At 39.9% G+C, this 17,897-nt stretch overlaps 1 pseudogene; it reads left to right on the forward strand.

The window, feature by feature from the left end:
* The window catches only part of LOC116974878, a 193,607-nt pseudogene that overhangs the window by 26,623 nt on the left and 149,087 nt on the right, over positions 1–17,897 (forward strand).

Genomic DNA, 17,897 nt, shown 5'->3' on the forward strand with positions numbered 1-17,897 from the left:
GGTGGAGTACTACACTGCTGTGTTGCTCTGCAAGTCTCTCAGAGCAGAGATAACCAGAGCTGTAATAGCAACAGTGCATGGCTTCAGCTTGAGTTCTAATGTAAGTTGCAGTACCGAGGTTAACTCTGCATGTGTATTATTGGAGTTACCACTTTCTTGCTGGAAAGGCTGCTTCTTATTTCAAGTTACTGCTTGCTTTCAAGCTTCCCTGCAAGTGAAACAAAACATTTAATTGACTTGCTCACGTAGTGTGACCTACCAATCCTTACCTGAGCCTCCTGCAGTAGAATGTCAATGATCTTTCTATCCAGATCGCACACATATATGTGACTCTGCTCAGCCCCGCACGTACCATTGCTATCAGTCACTCACCATGTTCCTCCCCTGTGAGCTAACTTCTAAATGTTGAGAAGTGTGTAGAAGGGAACTGCAGATGCTGGTTTATACTGAAGATTGACACAAAGTGCTGGAGTAACTCATTGGGTCAGGCAGCATCTCTGGATAAAAAGGTTGGGTGACATTTCTGATCGAAACCCTTCTACTGACCCTTGATGTTAATGTCTGAGTCAATTTTGGTGACCATTTGACAGGAGTCTTTGCTTTCTGGCCAGATGGACTGTCTTAGCTACTTGAAATAAAGCCACAGGATATGGTAATGCTGAGTGAAGAGTATTGCCACGGCCAAGATATTTACATTATTTGTCAAGTCAGAACAGCAGACATAGTGGATTAATGTTGGTTACCTGCTACTGGCCAACAATGGGTGAACATGTGGCAACTTTCCAATCAAGAGAGCATAAAATGTGTTGCGTGTGTCAGTTATGCCCCTCCCATTCCCAATCGGAACTCTCTGTTCTGGGTCTCCTCCATTGCCAGAGTGAGCAACACCGGAAATTGGAGGAACAGCACCTCATATTCCGCCTGGGTTGCTAGCGTCCGGATGGCATGAACATTGAATTCTCCCAATTTTGCTAGCCCTTGCTGTCTCCTCCCCTTCCTTAACCCTCGAGCTGTCTCCTCCCATCCCCCCGCCCTCGGGCAACTCCTCCTCCCTTTTTCCTTCCTTCTCCCCCCCACCCCCCATCAGTCTGAAGAAGGGCTTCGGCCCGAAACGTCGCCTATTTCCTTCGCTCCATAGATGCTGCTGCACCCGCTGAGTTTCTCCAGCATTTTTGTGTACCTTCGATCTTCCAGCATCTGCAGTTCCTTCTTGAACACATGATTCAATACATGATTGGTTTAGGTTTATTATTGTCATGTGTCCTGAGGTACTGAGAAAATCTTCGTTTTGCATGCTATCGAAACAGATCAGATATATCATGCATAGATACAATCAATTCAAACTCAAGTACAATAGGTAGAGCAAAGGGGAAGATACAGAGTACAGAATATAGTTTTTAGCATTGTAGCGCGTCAGTTCCATAGATAAACACCAATGTTCACAATGGGATGGAGGTGAAATGACATACCCTAGCTTATGGAAGGACCGCTCAGAAGCCTGTTAACAGAGGGAATGAAACTGTTACTGAGTCTGGTGGTGTGCACTTTCAAGCTTTTGTATCTTCTGCCAGACTGGAGCAAGGAGAAGAAGGAATGACCAAGGTGGGACAAATCTTTGATTATGTTGGCTGCTTTTTTGAGGCAGCATAAAATGTAGATGGAGTGAATTGTAGGAAGTCTGATCTGCGTGATGGACAGGGCTATATCTACAACTCTTTGTAATTTCTCGTGGTCTTGGGCAAAGTTGTTCCCAAACCAAGCTGTGATGCAATCTGACAGTATGGTTTCTATGGTGCATCTGTAAGAGTGGTGTAGACATGCCAAATTTACGTAGAAGCTAAGAGGTTGTGTATGGCATGCAGCAGTGCTAAATATATGAGAATGAAGTGGAGCAAATGAATGATAAGAAGAGCCCTGACTGATGGTTGGTAAGTGGGCGTGATGAAGTGCAGCTGTTCTGATTTGGTATTTGAAGATGCTTCAGCTGACTTTAACCTCTTGTGCAAGGTCATTTGTTGGACCACATCCAAGTCTTTGGTGCTGTTTTGTATAGCATTCCTTTCTGGAACTTTATGTCCTGCACCTGCCATTGTAGTAGGTATCTAGGGGGTTTCTAGCCCATCCCCAATACCTCTACCCTTGTCACCCCTACCACAGGGCAGCACGGTGGCGCAGTGTTAATGTTGCTGCCTTAAAGAGCCAGGGACCCAGGTTTGATTATGACTATGGGTGCTGTCTGTACGGAGTTTGTATGTTTTCCCCATGACCTGTGTGGGTTTTCTCCAGGTGCTCCGGTTTCCTCGCACACTCCAAAGATGAACAGGATTGTAGGCTAATTGGCTTGGTAAAAATGTAAATTCTCCCTGGTGTAAGTGGGATGGTGTTAGTGTACATTGATCGCTGGTCGGCACGGCCTCAGTGTGCTGAAGGGCCTGTTTCTGCACTATATCTCTAAACTATACTAAACACAGACTGAAATACAGCTTTACAAGAGCACGGTGCTATTCTCTCATACTATCCCTTTTCCACCTTACTTTCAATGCTTCAGCTCTGCTCACTGACAGCTGTGCTTAAGACACAATGACCTTCCGCTCTTTTGAAACTTGTAGGCTAATTTTAATTACAGTGGGCACAATAAACAGGAGTACGGAGGATGCCATCTCAACGGCACTTCACTCCGCCCTCTCCCACCTCGACAACAGAGACACTTACGTAAGAATGCTGTTCATCGATTACAGCTCAGCATTCAACACCATTATACCATCAAAACTGATCACCAAACTCGGTAACCTGGGCATCGACCCCTCCCTCTGCAACTGGATACTGGACTTTCTAACCAACAGACCCCAGTCTGTTAAGTTAGACAAGCACACCTCTTCAACCCTCACCCTGAACACCGGCGTTCCACAGGGCTGTGTGCTGAGCCCCCTCCTCTACTCCCTCTTCACCTATGACTGCACACCTGTACATGGTACTAACACCATCATCAAGTATGCAGATGATACAACGGTGATTGGCCTCATCAGCAACAACGATGAGTCGGCCTACAGGGAGGAGGTCCAGCACTTAGCAGCATGGTGCGCTGACAACAACCTGGCCCTTAACTCCAAGAAGACCAAGGAGCTCATTGTAGACTTCAGGAAGTCCAGGGGCGGCACGCACACCCCCATCCACATTAACGGGACGGAGGTGGAACGTGTTTCTAGCTTCAGGTTCCTGGGAGTCAACATCTCCGATGACCTCTCTTGGACCCACAATACCTCAACTCTGATCAAGAAGGCTCACCAGCGTCTCTTCTTCCTGAGGAGACTGAAGAAGGTCCATCTGTCTCCTCAGATCCTGGTGAACTTCTACCGCTGCACCATCGAGAGCATCCTTACCAACTGCATCACAGTATGGTATGGCAACTGCTCTGTCTCCGACCGGAAGGCATTGCAGAGGGTGGTGAAAATTGCCCAACGCATCACCGGTTCCTCGCTCCCCTCCATTGAGTCTGTCCAAAGCAAGCGTTATCTGCGGAGGGCGCTCAGCATCGCCAAGGACTGCTCTCACCCCAACCATGGACTGTTTACCCTCCTACCATCCGGGAGGCGCTACAGGTCTCTCCGTTGCCGAACCAGCAGGTCCAGGAACAGCTTCTTCCCGGCGGCTGTCACTCTACTCAACAACGTACCTCGGTGACTGCCAATCACCCCCCCACCCCCCGGACACTTATTATCACTTATTATTATTTATTTAAATCATTTGCTATGTCGCTCTTCCAGGGAGATGCTAAATGCATTTCGTTGTCTCTGTACTGTACACTGGCAATGACAATTAAAATTGAATCTGAATCTGAATCTGAATCTGAAACTGCAGATGCTGCAATGTTGTGCAGAACACAAAATACTGGAGTCACTCAGCAGGCCAGGCAGCATCTCTGGAGGACATGGCTAAGTGCCGTTTCGGGTCGGGACACTTCTTCGGACTGATTTTTTCTGTTGCTAGTCACACTCTAAATCAGGCCTCTCTGCTGAGCTGCTGGCCAATTTGCCGGTGTGATTACAACTGATCAAACATAAACGCTTTGTTCTGTCTGTTCATTAACACGATTGTGTGCTGAACGCATCTGATCAATTGGGTGCAGATTAATTGGGAATTGAGGCACCCATGGTTTTCTACCAGTGCTATCCAATTTATTCCCCAAAATTTGAATTCCAAACGCTATAGCTCTATTATTATAGTCAACTGTTAAATGCAGTTTGGTGATGGGCCCTCCATCATCTCCAGTTTAAATTCCATTTAGAATAACTCAGGGTCAGGCAGCATCTCTGGGGAATCAGTCTGAAGAATGGTCCGGACCCGAAACATCACCTATCCATGTTCTCCAGAGATGCTGTCTGACCTGAGTTACTCCTGCACTTTGTGTCCTTTTGTGTGAACCAGTATCTTCAGTTCCTTATTTCTACATTTTGAACAATTTTACCGATCTCGATGGGTCTATGTTTCTCATCATTGTTACACATTCTGCAATTGTAAAAGAGGCTGACCAATGAGAAACACATGTAGTTGTTATCTTTGAACACATATTTGTTGAGAATTTAATGTCTTCTGTAAAATAAAAATGACATCCATCTATTTTTGAGTATTATTCTAGTATAATAATATCCATCATGTTTGTAGTACAAGGTTATACTATCTCCCATCCATTTATTACTTTTTCTTTGCCTGCTCAATAGTATTTCTGTATTTTGATAAATGGGAGTTATCTTACAAGTAAGGCACTTTATGGAATAACTAATATGACATGCAGTGTATTGTATCCTATCTTTTTGAGTAGTCAAATATAATTAATTTTATTGCAGATTGCTCAGCTGAATGTGCTAATAAACATGCTACTTGGAGAGCTCACCCATGGTGATTGTCAGAAGATTATGGCAATCTGTACAATTGATGTGCATGCCAGGGATGTTGTAGCAAAGCTCATAACACAGAAGGTAATTTGTTTTAGCAATTATCCTAATGCATTCTTAAAAGCATAAAATAAACATAATTTCCTTGGTTGTTCTGTTGCTTCTGAAAAGAAATGACATTATTTTGATTCTGTCAGATGTGCCTTTTCTATGGATATCTTGCTTATTGTATTTCCCAGCTAAAGTCCAAGATTGACTTTGCTGTATTAATTCTACATTGTTATCTAGTGCAAATGCAGGTTTCATATGTATGCTTTATATTTTCTTGGCATCTGCTACATAACTGAATTGACTCTGTTGTACACAACTCATTAAGCTGATGTGTACTCTGAATAATTTATTTGTGTTTAATGAATCTCAATCTCTCCTATCACAATGCTAGAAATGTAATAACATGATCCTAATGTTATGTGTAATCAAAATGCATTTTAACCAGAGTTAAAGATTCACACAGCACAGAAACATGGTTCATCTAAGACAGTTCCATTTGCCCACATTTGGCTCACATCCCTGAATTTGCCCATCTATTCACTTGTTCAAAAATGTTGTTAACTGTTTTCAATCTATTATTAAGTAAAATTGATTGCAGGAAATAATCCAGGTGAGATTAACACTAAAACCGTTTTTGTGCAAATAGAAAGACCGCACAAACTGGAAGAGCACAAGATCCGAGTTTTAGTTATGTATAGATAGATAGATGTATAGATAGATAGATAGATGTATAGATAGATAGATGGATGGATGGACAGACGGACATACTGGCATCCTCAAAACGTTAAAAACTAGTTTTTCAAATTTTCAGTTCTTAGTTTATGAAATTAAAAGTTGATTGTTCACAAAATCAAAATAGATATTGGGGTATATTGATAGAAAAAAAGGTTGATAAATGTAGTATGATTTTTTTTTAATTGATATGCGCACTGGCACCTTGTTGTCTACAAAAAAAAGCACTGTGCATAGGTAGTTAAAAAGGAATTAATTTGCAAAGTTTCAGGAGGAGGTGTCTATCTGGGTGCTGTTGTACAGCTCCCTTACTAGCTGACTGGTCTCCTATCCTGGGCTGCATCCGTCCAGTAGCTCTCTGATTAGTGCCAATTGCCACATGCGGACCAACAGAATAATAGATTGTTCAAAGCCAATAGTGTATGCATTGTGTGGTAGGAAAAGCATTAAGGACAAGTTGTATTCCATACATTTAAAAAAACAAACATGTTTTTGCATTGATGTTAGACAGAAAACATGCTGCACCAATGTATCGAGTGGGATTCCTTAAAAACACTATGGATTGTGATGATCAATTGAAAATGTGTTTTTTCATACAATTATCATTGTAGATGATAAGACATTACAAGAAAAATATAACTTTTGATTATACTAACAGAAGCAATGAAGTGAAAATGAAATTGCTGTTTTGGAGCTATATATCTGTTATCATATTTCTTCAAGATATTTAAATCTGATTAATTTTTTGCATGGGAGGGTGATGTTAGTAATAGTACACTTTAACTTCACTCTTCGAAGGGTTCCATTGTCGTAGGTTAACTCACAAGGCAATTGATTCATTTTCCAAATTCTTAATCTGACAACTGCTTCATTTGTCAGTGCAGAGTTTTTAATAAGTTCTGTTCAATTTTGAAGGGTTGAAATGACTTCAAAATGTAAAATATTATGTAGAAGAATAAACATAATATCTCATGGTCATTCATGCATTCGTGAATTATATATTTTGCTTAGCCCTTTCACTGTTGCTATTAAGTGCTTTACTGTTTTTTTTAAATATATTTTCATTTCATGAACATTACAGTTTGAGCCTATGTTGCCATATTACCAAATTCTCCATAGCCAAATATTGAATGGCTGAGTGGGTAAATTTAAGCTGTTTCTCAGGGAACAATAAAGACTCTTGTAGCGTTACTTGTTTTGCCATGGGTCTTTTGAAAAATACTTAATGTCGGGCTGGCTCATTGGTAGCATTCTTGCATAAATTTGAAAGTTATGGGTACAAGTCTCATCTGGAGAGCTGTAATCTGGGTCAACACCCCCATTTGGCACTACTTAATAAGAAGGGAGTCTTTGATATCCCGACCAGTGCTTATCTTTCATTCATTTTCATGAATGAAAAGCTGATTGTTTTATTATTTATTTCCCAGCTGTTGCTATGTGCAAATTGATTGGCCCATTATTTCAAAAGTAACAACACTTTGGATGAGGGACAAAATGAGATTGAGAAAGGCCGATTATCAAAACATATTATACATTTTAATATTCTTGCAGAAGATTTGATGATAAGCTTCACTGAATGAGATATTCGATGCTCAGAGGAAGAAAACCACTGAGAGTTATCTCACAGATGAGTTCAGTTCCTTCTGGCTAAATATTTTGAAGCCAAAGCATGATACTCAACATCTTTTACAAACATACCCACGCCACTGATCCTCTTCTCCCACTTGGCCATTATTTGAGTTTGAACCAGATTGTTCTGAGCAATTGTGGGAGTACAGTGAGCAATTTTGGGCACCATATCTGAGGAAGGATGTGCTGGCTCTGAGAGGGTCCAGAGGAGGTTTACAACAATAATCCCAGCAATGAGTGGGTTAACATATGATGAGAATTTGACAGCACTGGGCCTGTACTTGCTGGAGTTTAGAAGGATGAGGGGGACCTCATTGAAACTTACCGAATAGTGAAAGGCTTGGATAGAGTGGATGTGGAGAGGATCTTTCCACTTGTGGGAGAGTCTAAGACTAGAGGTCATAGACTCAGAATAAAAGGATGTTCCTTTAGGAAGGAGGTGAGGAAGAATTTCTTTAGGCAGAAGGTGATTAATCTATGGAATTCTTTGCCACAGAAGGCTGTGGAGGCCAGGTCAATGGATATTTTTAAGGCAGAGATAAATAGATTATTGATTAGTATGGGTGTCAGGGGTTATGGGGAAAAGACAGGCGAATGGATTAAGGAGGGAGAGATAGATCAGGCATGATTAAATGGCGGAGTAGACTTGATGGGCCGAATGGCCTAATTCTACTCCTATCACAAGACCTTATGATCTACTTATTTGTACATTCTTTTCTTCTGAGGTTGCGCCCTCTAACCCTAGATTTTCTTACAACTGGAAATAGTCGAGAAAAAATGTAAATGTTTTTATTGTGCATACCTTGGGTATGATATCCATTGAGTGCAGGTTTGGGCTGAGCTATGATGTTGCTTTAGATAAATAAACTGAAGCTTACAATTTAGTCTGAAGAAGGATCCCGACCCACAATGCCACCTATCCATTTTCTCCAGGGAGGCGGCCTGACCTGCAGTTCTTTTTTTTATTACATTTCTTACAATTTACTGTATCATAGAATTGTCTTCTGAACAAAATATTAAAAGTATTGAAAATATTATGGACCTAAGTGAGTGCAAAAGTTAACATATTCAAAACTCTAAGTATAAAAAAATAATAATATAGGGTGTCAGTATGGGGCAGAAGTCTGTGCAGTAGTTATATGTCACATTGTGAAGTAGGGGGAATTTTGCTATTTAAATTATGGATTTTGCTGGAAAATGTTGACATATCTATATGGAACTGCTGGCATTTCCCAGCATAAGCAGATAATGTTTGAGACACCACGGGAAAGAAGAAATCTCAAACTCACTCTGCTGCTGGACTCTCGCAGAGACGGAAACCGCTTTCAAAACATGTAGGGGACCAAGGGTCAGGGGGGACCCAATTTCTTGGCGGCCGCGCGCACACACACACACACACGAGGCATCGGAAGCTTTAGCCTTGCGCCCTGAATTAGGGCGCACGGCTAATTAGCTCGGGATTCTTCCAGTTTCCAGCCTCGCGACGTGGATGCTTCCACTACGGGACCGTTACCGTTGGAATGAGTCAATTACTGCAGATCTGTACCACAGATTTAAAGCTTGTAACGTGAGGGGTCCGTCCCCCACCTCTGAAAACATGGAGGGGACACGTCCACACTGCCTCCCCCCAGGGTTTTCCGCCAATGCTCCAGCAGAACCTGCCCACATCACCGCGAGCTACCATTCAGGATTCTTTAGCCTTTTAGATAGTGTAGAAACAGGTCCTTTGGCCCACCGAGTCTGCGCCAACCAGCGATCACCCCATACACTAACATACACCCTAGGGACAATTTACAATTTTACAGAAGCTAAATAACTGTTGTGAGATAAATGAAACTTTCACTACTCGTAATTAACTTAACTTTATTTAAGCTTTAAGCAACTTATTTCTTTAATACATAAACTCAGAAACGTCTGGCAAACATGGCTGATTCCGCAGGCTTTTCCCGCCCGAAATACTTCGCACATGCGCACACTCCGGAAATGTCCTGCGCATGCGCACTCTAGAAATGTCCTGCGCATGCGCACACTCTAGAAGAGCTCCGCACATGCGCACATGCGCCCATTTCATTCTCCCCTCCTATTTATAAGTTGAGACGGTCAGGAGGTTTAATACGTCTTGATGACCGTCGCAGCACTGGAGTCTCAGGAGATACCGGTGTTTCAATAGCTGGGGGTAGATATATTGCTTGGTCATCAACTTCACTCATGTTGTTATTTAGATTTTCAATTTTAGAATTTCTTGTAGAAGTTTCCATAGAGGATGCTGGAAGTGTTGGAGGAAGTTCCCGATTAGTGTTATCAAGAAGCGACGGAGCTGACGGAGCTGACGGAGCTGACGGAGCTGACGGAGGAAGTTCTCGATTAGTGTTATCAGGAAGTGACGGAGCTGATGGAGAAGATGGACATGGTGCAAGGTCACGAAGTGAGACAGTTGACTGACGTCCATCCCGATACTTGATAGTTGCATAAGAAGGGTTGACATCAGTCAGTTCAACTTCATCAACAAAAGGTTCATTCTTATTTAATCGGACATAATGACGAAGCAACACAGGCCCAGGGCTCGTCAACCATGATGGCAGAGAAGTACCACTAGAAGAACGCCGTTTGAAGTTAAAGAACCACTCATGTGGAGTAGTATTGGTAGCAGTTGACAGTAGAGATCTGATGGAGTGTAATGCATCTGGTAGAACACATTCCCACTGCTGATCTGGTATATCATTTGACTTTAAAGCCAGTTTCACTGCTTTCCAAATGATTCCGTTATACCTCTTAACCTGACCATTTCCAATAGGATGATATGGTGTTGTTTTACTTGTTGCAATTCCTCTCTTAGAAAGGTAGTCCTTTAAATCTTTTGACATGAATGAGGTGCCCCTATCAGAATGTATGTAACTTGGAAATCCACAGAATGAAAACAGTTGATCTAAACATTTGATAACCTTAGCAGCTGAAATATTTGGACAAGGAAAGGCAAATGGAAACCTCGAATATTCGTCAACTAAGGTAAGTATATAAACATTTCGAGGGGAGGATGGTAAAGGCCCTTTGAAGTCAATACTCAAACGTTCCATAGGTTGAGTAGCTTTGATCAATCTTCCTTCTTCAGGACGGAAGAACCTTGGTTTTAATTCAGCACAGATTCTACACGAAGCACACGTCATCTTCACATCTTCTGTAGAGAAAGGTAAATTTTTGGAACGAACATAGTGTAACAAACGAGTGACTCCAGGATTACGCAGCCCATTGTGAAGATCAGTGAGTGCAGAAGAATGAACAGAGGCACAAAATGCTCGAGTTAATGTGGCCGGAGCAACATTATCCTTACCAGGGCGGTACTCAATTGAATAACTATATGCGGATAATTCAATCCTCCATTCATGAATTTTACTATTTTTAATCTTCGTTCGTTTCCGATTATCCAGCATAAAAGCTACTGAACGCTGATCTGTTATCAAAGTGAAGTGCTGGCGTGCAAGGAAATGACTCAATCTCCTCACTGCTTCAATAATTGCATCAGCCATGTTTGCCAGACGTTTCTGAGTTTATGTATTAAAGAAATAAGTTGCTTAAATTGTTGTGAGATAAATGAAACTTTCACTACTCGTAATTAACTTAACTTTATTTAAGCTTTAAGCAACTTATTTCTTTAACACATAAACTCAGAAACGTCTGGCAAACATGGCTGATTCTGCAGGCTTTTCCCGCCCGAAATACTTTGCACATGCGCACACTCCGGAAATGTCCTGCGCATGCGCACTCTAGAAATGTCCTGCACATGCGCACACTCTAGAAGAGCTCCGCACATGCGCACATGCGCCCACTTCAATAACCTTCAAACCTGCATATCTTTAGAGTGTGGGAGGAAACCAGAGCATGCAGAGAAAACCCACATGGTCACAGGGAGAATGTACAAACTCCGTACAGACAGCACCCATAGTCAGGGTCAAGTCTGGGTCTCTGGCGCTGCAAGGCAGCAACTCTACCGATGTGCCACTGTGCAAGATGTATATATTTACTTTTCTAAGTAACGATTGTAGTTCAAAATTGATAATTTAAAAATTCTTATGATAACTCTAGCTAAGCATTGTTAATCTTTTGTTAGGACATTAATAGTTAGGCTTTTACTTGGCTCTCTCAACTGCGGCACAGATGGGATGATCATCAAAACACTGCTTTGTTGATATCTGTGATTAGCAATGTTACAAAATTTTGAGATTTAAAAAATCAAGTCTGTAATTTATCCCATCAGATAAAGCATAAAAATAAGTTTAATTTGACACCTAATTCACTTTCATATCTCAAGTATTTAAAAAGTTATGGCCATTTTCATACTGGGAAATGAGCATCTTGTTCCCTACTGATTTTCTATGGACATAACAAAAAAGCTGTGATCGTGAACAGTCAAAAGCCCATAACTTTCTTAAAAATTAAGAGAACTGAATGAAATTTTCAGTTATCATAGATTGAAGCATTCTGAAACAAATATAAAATAATCTTACTTGGATGACCTGAAATTAAAGCATATCATTAGTTAGTTACCTAATTGTAGCTAATTTCAGACTTCAATTACTAGATCTAAACATCTATCCATTTCTTAATAAATGATTAACATTTTTAAATAGCCTAAATGTCCAAATAATATTCACAAATAATTCACAATAAAACATGATTTTAAAATCTCATTTACATTAATTTATAGGCCAAATGGAATGAATTTAGTGTTTAATTGCTGTAAATAAATGCCCATTTAAATCAGCTTTCTAGTGGGTCCCTGTGGAACGCGCTGGTTTAGAGCGTTCACATTGCGGTAGATTTGTGCCCCAAATGCCGAGAAAAATACTGCGGGATATAATGGGCCCAAATTGAGCTACTCGCAATATTAAACTTTGTATAACGGGTTCTTTAGAAGCCCTTTTTAATGTAAAAATATACAGCTTACCTTCAGATATTTGCTTTATGAGACCCTGCGGTTGCTGGCGGACGCGGGTTTAGAGATTGATTTTTAAACTACTATAACTATTATTCAAGGCCTTTAAACCTAATAATAGCTTTTGCGACGGGGTCTTCCAGCGATTTTTCGTTAATAATTAACTAGGCTGAACATTTTCGATTGGAACAGCTTAGAGAAAATCGCGTTTTAAACCCGCCCCCTCTAAACGGCGCCAAAATCGCGCACAAGGGCTGGGGCAGATTTTCAACGACGCTTCAGGTAGGCTTTGCAACATACCTACTGTGATGCTCAATTTCAATATTCATATGAGTACCTGTATCTTGGTAATGCATCACAACTGGTAATTGCTCACTGACAGGTGAGTTTTAGATTCCATTTATTTATTTTACGATCTGATGGCAGAATTTTGTTCAATGCTACTTTAGTCAAAGCCAAACAAGAAACCAAAACAAATTAATTTAGTGTATTAATTTTATTTTATTTGTCAAAGACTGCTTTGGTGTGCATTTTAGTGTGACTTGCAAACATTTCCAAAAGCAAAGCATAAAAAAGAAAATCCTTGATTTGTTTGTCATTCCCAATCAGATTTTTTTTAGAGTTGGTATCTAGTCTGCCCATGTTTACCGTTATAGTTCAGTCACTTGTATCTGTCTACATATGAATAATACCATTGCTTTAATATGAGAATTTGTTAATTTTCTTGAAGATCCGTCCATTCAGCAATATCAAAAGCTCTTTATGCATTTTTTCTAATTCTATCTAAATTGTCTGACACCTTTTTGGATATTACAATCCGCCAGTAATTTAAATAGGATAGGAACATTATAAGGCTATATTCTTTCAAAAGGTTACTTGGCCCCACCCCAGGAACAGCATGCTACATTTAGAAGGTACACAAAAATGCTGGAGAAACTCAGCGGGTGCAGCAGCATCTATGGAGCGAAGGAAATAGGCAAAGTTTCGGGCCGAAACCCTTCTTCAGACTCTCCTGCATTTTTGTTTACCTTCGATTTTCCCGCATCTGCAGTTCCTTCTTAAATGTTACACTTAGAAGATAGATATCGTGATTGCTTCGTCATACCATAATATATATTTAAATTTCTATTGGATAAAAGTAATTTTGTTTGGATTTCATTCTTACATAGCTGTTGAGTAGATTTGCAAATTTTCTCATGTATTTTTTCACTAGATCAAAGCTTCCTTTAAATTGCTAATGCATTTCTGCCTTAATTTTGCTGAAAGCACACTCAAACATGAAAACACATTTTTTACAGTATTAATATTGGGTGACAGCAGCGAAGTGGAAGCAATTTTGTGTTTTTCCTGATAGTAGGCCAGTCCAATTCCTGTTTTTAATATGCATCTTGTTAAATATAATCAACATTTTCTGGAGCATTTAAACAAGACTTGCTAACACAAAAATAGATAAGGAGTCAATGTTGACCCAATATTCTTGCAACATTTTTTTGTCCTCATCTTAATTTTTTTTGAAATTATCATTAATAAAAGCTGATACTTACAGCAACTCTTATAACTGCAAATAAATAGTTATTTAAACAAACTGCAGAGCATTTAGTAAATGGCATTGAACAAAATACTTGCATATATCAGTGGAAGGTTTACATAAAATATACATTGATTTGACTTGAATGCTAATTCACATTTTTCTCTCAACTGAGTCTTCTGTACTTGCAGTTTGGAAATGTGTTTCTTTTCTGAGCACCTTCAAAGTTTGAGAGTCTCTCCTGCATTTCAATATTGAGCATAGCACAGTGAACACAGAAAATAGAACACTAGAGCACAGGAGCAGGCCCTTCAGCCCACAATGTCTGTGCCAAGTTAAACAAATCACCTCTGTCTGCACGTGATCCATACTCCTCCAGTCCCTGCATATCCAAGTGCTTATCTAAAATCCTCTGAAATGCCACTATCGTATCTCCTTCCACCCCCACTTCTGGCAGCACATTCCAGGCTCCTACCCTCTCTAATGGAAAAAAACTTGCCACATGCATCCCCTTCAAACTTTTCCCCTTTCACCTTAAAGCTAAGTTCTCTAGTTTTTGTCATTTCCACCTTGGGGGGGGGGGGGGGGGAAGGTTCTGACTATTTACCCTATCCACACCTCTCATAATATTATGTTCTTCTATTGAGTTTCTTCTGACGCTCCAATAAAAACAATCTAAATTCGTCCAACTTCTCTTTATAGCTAATGCCCTTTAATCTGGACAGCATTTTGTTAAACTTCTGTACCTACTCCAAAGCCTCCACATCCTTCCTGTAATGTGCGACCAGAACTGCATATATTATTCCAAATGCAACTAAAATCCTAGTATTGTGAGCAGAATATTGCACAGCATCCTCTGATTTGTGTACTCCTACAGTTCAACTTTGTGTTTACTTTCGGAGTTTATTTTCAATGATTCTACAGGTGTTATATTACTTTGATTCTGTCTTTACATTTGACAATGAGTGGCGCTCCATCAGGACCTACTGGGATGGGCCAAACAGAGACTACCAAGGATCTGGGACGTTCACTGGGCATTATGGTGTATGTTTTCAACTGCTCTCAACTGAGCAGATGGGTTATAAGGTAAAAATAAATTGCAACAATGCAAATATAATTTGATTGGTAAATCTCGAAACTGTTATGAACTTGATAATTAAACAGTGGAATTTATTCAAAAAGCATCCAAGAATCTGATTTGTAGAGGGTAAAAATGTATAAATGAAAAGACAGCTTTAATTCTGAATACAATTCTTACCATTTTTAATTTTATGTGAATCTTTTTATACCTTTGGAAAAGAATATGATTGTGTACAAGGTCCATGCCCCATATATTCCATTACATTTTAAATCCACTAACTCCACGATCTTACTCCCAACCCAAGACTAAAAACACTCAAAATTTAGTGTATTGTGTTTGTCAATAATTCTTAAATTTTCCAGCCTTGGTTTGAGTTTGGTTCTTTCATTGCAGGGAAGGTAAAATAAGTGAGCAATTAATTTTAATTAATGCTTTTGGACATGTTATCTATCATAAGAATTTAAATCTAAATTGTAAAGCAGTGGGTTGGAATTTCTGCTTTGGATGTAATTAGGAAGTTGCACCCAAAATGCAGTTGAAATTGGAATGTTTAGATTAATATTAAAATTTTTGCGATAATATTTTGCTCATCACAAATGTACAATCTACTGTGAAGCAGTATGATTGGGCAACTTAAAGATATTTTAAGATATCCAATATACTCGATGTATTTACAAGTGTTTTGCCTGAGTCATCTGAATCGACAGCTTTTAATATGTAGGTCTCAAGATACTTTTCTTGATGCTTCTTTTATTCTGCTAGTTAATTCTTTCTTTGAGAATGATTGTTCCTGATAAACTCTTAACACATATATGTAATATCAGTCCATAGGAAATATATATAAAGGCTTTGCACGAAGAGGAGCATGGGGATGCTTTGATGAATTTAATCGTGTTCCGGTGGATGTTTTCTCAGTGTGCAAGTCAAAACCATTCAAGATGCAATTAGAAACAAGAAAAATGGTATGGGTCAGTACTATGTGGCTAATCTCTTAAATAGTTGATCCATTCTTGTCAATTTTTTATTAACATATCTTGTTGAATCAACAGATTTTATTTTCTTGGAGAACTTATTGAACTGAAATCCTCTGTTGGGATATTTATTACCCTAAATCCAGGATATGCAGGAAGAGCAGAACGTCCTGAAAATCTTAAAGCCCTCTTTAGGTATGTAGATATTATCAAACTATGATGTATATTGTTTTGCTAAGCTTTGCTTCATTTCTGAAATTATGTCAGTTGCAACTAGACAATAAAACAGTGACTGATAAGGCTTTGGCCCACTGTCCAATGGGCAGCTGAACCGTCCTCTTACCAACTCGGGTACGGTACTGACCTCCCATCTACATCATTGGAGACCTATGAACTTTTTTTTAGTTTAGTTTAGAGATACAGCGCGGAAACAGGGCCTTCGGCCCACCAAGTCCGTGCCAACCAGCGATCCATATACACCCCAACAATCTTGCACACTAGGGACAATTTACAATCTTTACCGAAGGTAATAAACCTACAAACTATCTATAATCAGACTTTATCTTGCACTGAATATTGTACCCTTTATCATTACACTGTGGACGGCTTGATTGTAATCACGTCTCGTCTTTGCTCTGACTGGATAGCACTGCAAGATAGCAGCTCTACTAGCGGCGCCACTGCACCACACACATTAAATTATGCAGTCGCAAGGTTTTAAGATGCGGAGCATCTTGCACTGAATGTTGTACCCTTCATCCTTTATCTGTACACTATGGATGGCTTGATTGTATTTGTGTATAAATTTTCTTTGACTGGATAGAATGCTACAAAATATTTTTACTGTACATCAGTACATATGACAATAATAAACTAAACTAAACTAAACCTACAAATACCCTCTTTATGCCGGTATTGGTTATACTTATCTAGTGGGTGAGCTCTACGGTGGACAAATGTAACAAATCAAAACAAACCTGCCAATGCTGGAAATGTGAAAAAACAAAACAAAATATGCTGGCAGCAATTGTCATTTCAGGCAGCATTCGTAGTAGAGGAACCATATCAGGTTTAAGGCAGAGTCTGCATTTTTTACCTGACTTTCATTTACTGTTGACTTCACTACCACTTGTCAATGTCATAGATTCATATGGAACGTGGAATAGGCCCTTGAGCCCATCATATCTATGCTAACCATACCAAAACAAATCAAATATATGGCATGCATTTTCCTTTTCCTTCATTGTTAGTCTATATGCTGAAATTGGCTTCTTAATATCTGTAAGACTATCCATAATAGAAACATAGAAAATAGGTGCAGGAGTAGGCCATTCGGCCCTTCGAGCCTGCACCGCCATTCGATACGATCATGGCTGATCATCCAACTCAGTATCCCATCCCTGCCTTCTCTCCATACCCCCTGATCCCTTTAGCCACAAGGGCCACATCTAACTCCCTCTTAAATATAGCCATTGAACTGGTCTCAACTACCTTCTGTGGCAGAGAATTCCACAGATTCACCACTCTCTGTGTAAAAAATGATTTTCTCATCTCGGTCCTAAAAGACTTCCCTCCTATCCTTAAACTGTGACCCCTAGTTCTGGACTTCCCCAACATCGGGAATAATCTTCCTGCATCTAGCCTGTCCAATCCCTTAAGAATTTTGTAAGTTTCTATAAGATCCCCCCTCAATCTTCTGAATTCTAGCGTGTACAAGCCGACAGAGCACCAGGTTCTTCAGGTGCTGAAAATTGTTACCATTAGGTTCAGAAATCGCTTCTTCCCAACAACCATCTAGTTCTTGAAGACTACACAGCACTAACCTCAATGATGAACTTATACAGACTGTCTTTGATTGCACTAACGACTTTGGGGTTTTGTTTTGCACTAGTACTTTGGTTATTACTTTTTTTTGTTAATTATATTATCTAACTGTTTTGTGCTTAGAGCCCTTTGAAGCTGCTGTAAATTAGAATTTCATTATTTGTTGTCCGTATATATGACAATTACACACTCTTAAGGTGGCTCATTATCATCTTCTCATGAATAGCTAGGGATGGTTAATAAATGCTGGCCCTTTCAT

Source organism: Amblyraja radiata, chromosome 7, assembly GCF_010909765.2.
Source record: "Amblyraja radiata isolate CabotCenter1 chromosome 7, sAmbRad1.1.pri, whole genome shotgun sequence".
Lineage (NCBI taxonomy): Eukaryota > Metazoa > Chordata > Chondrichthyes > Rajiformes > Rajidae > Amblyraja > Amblyraja radiata.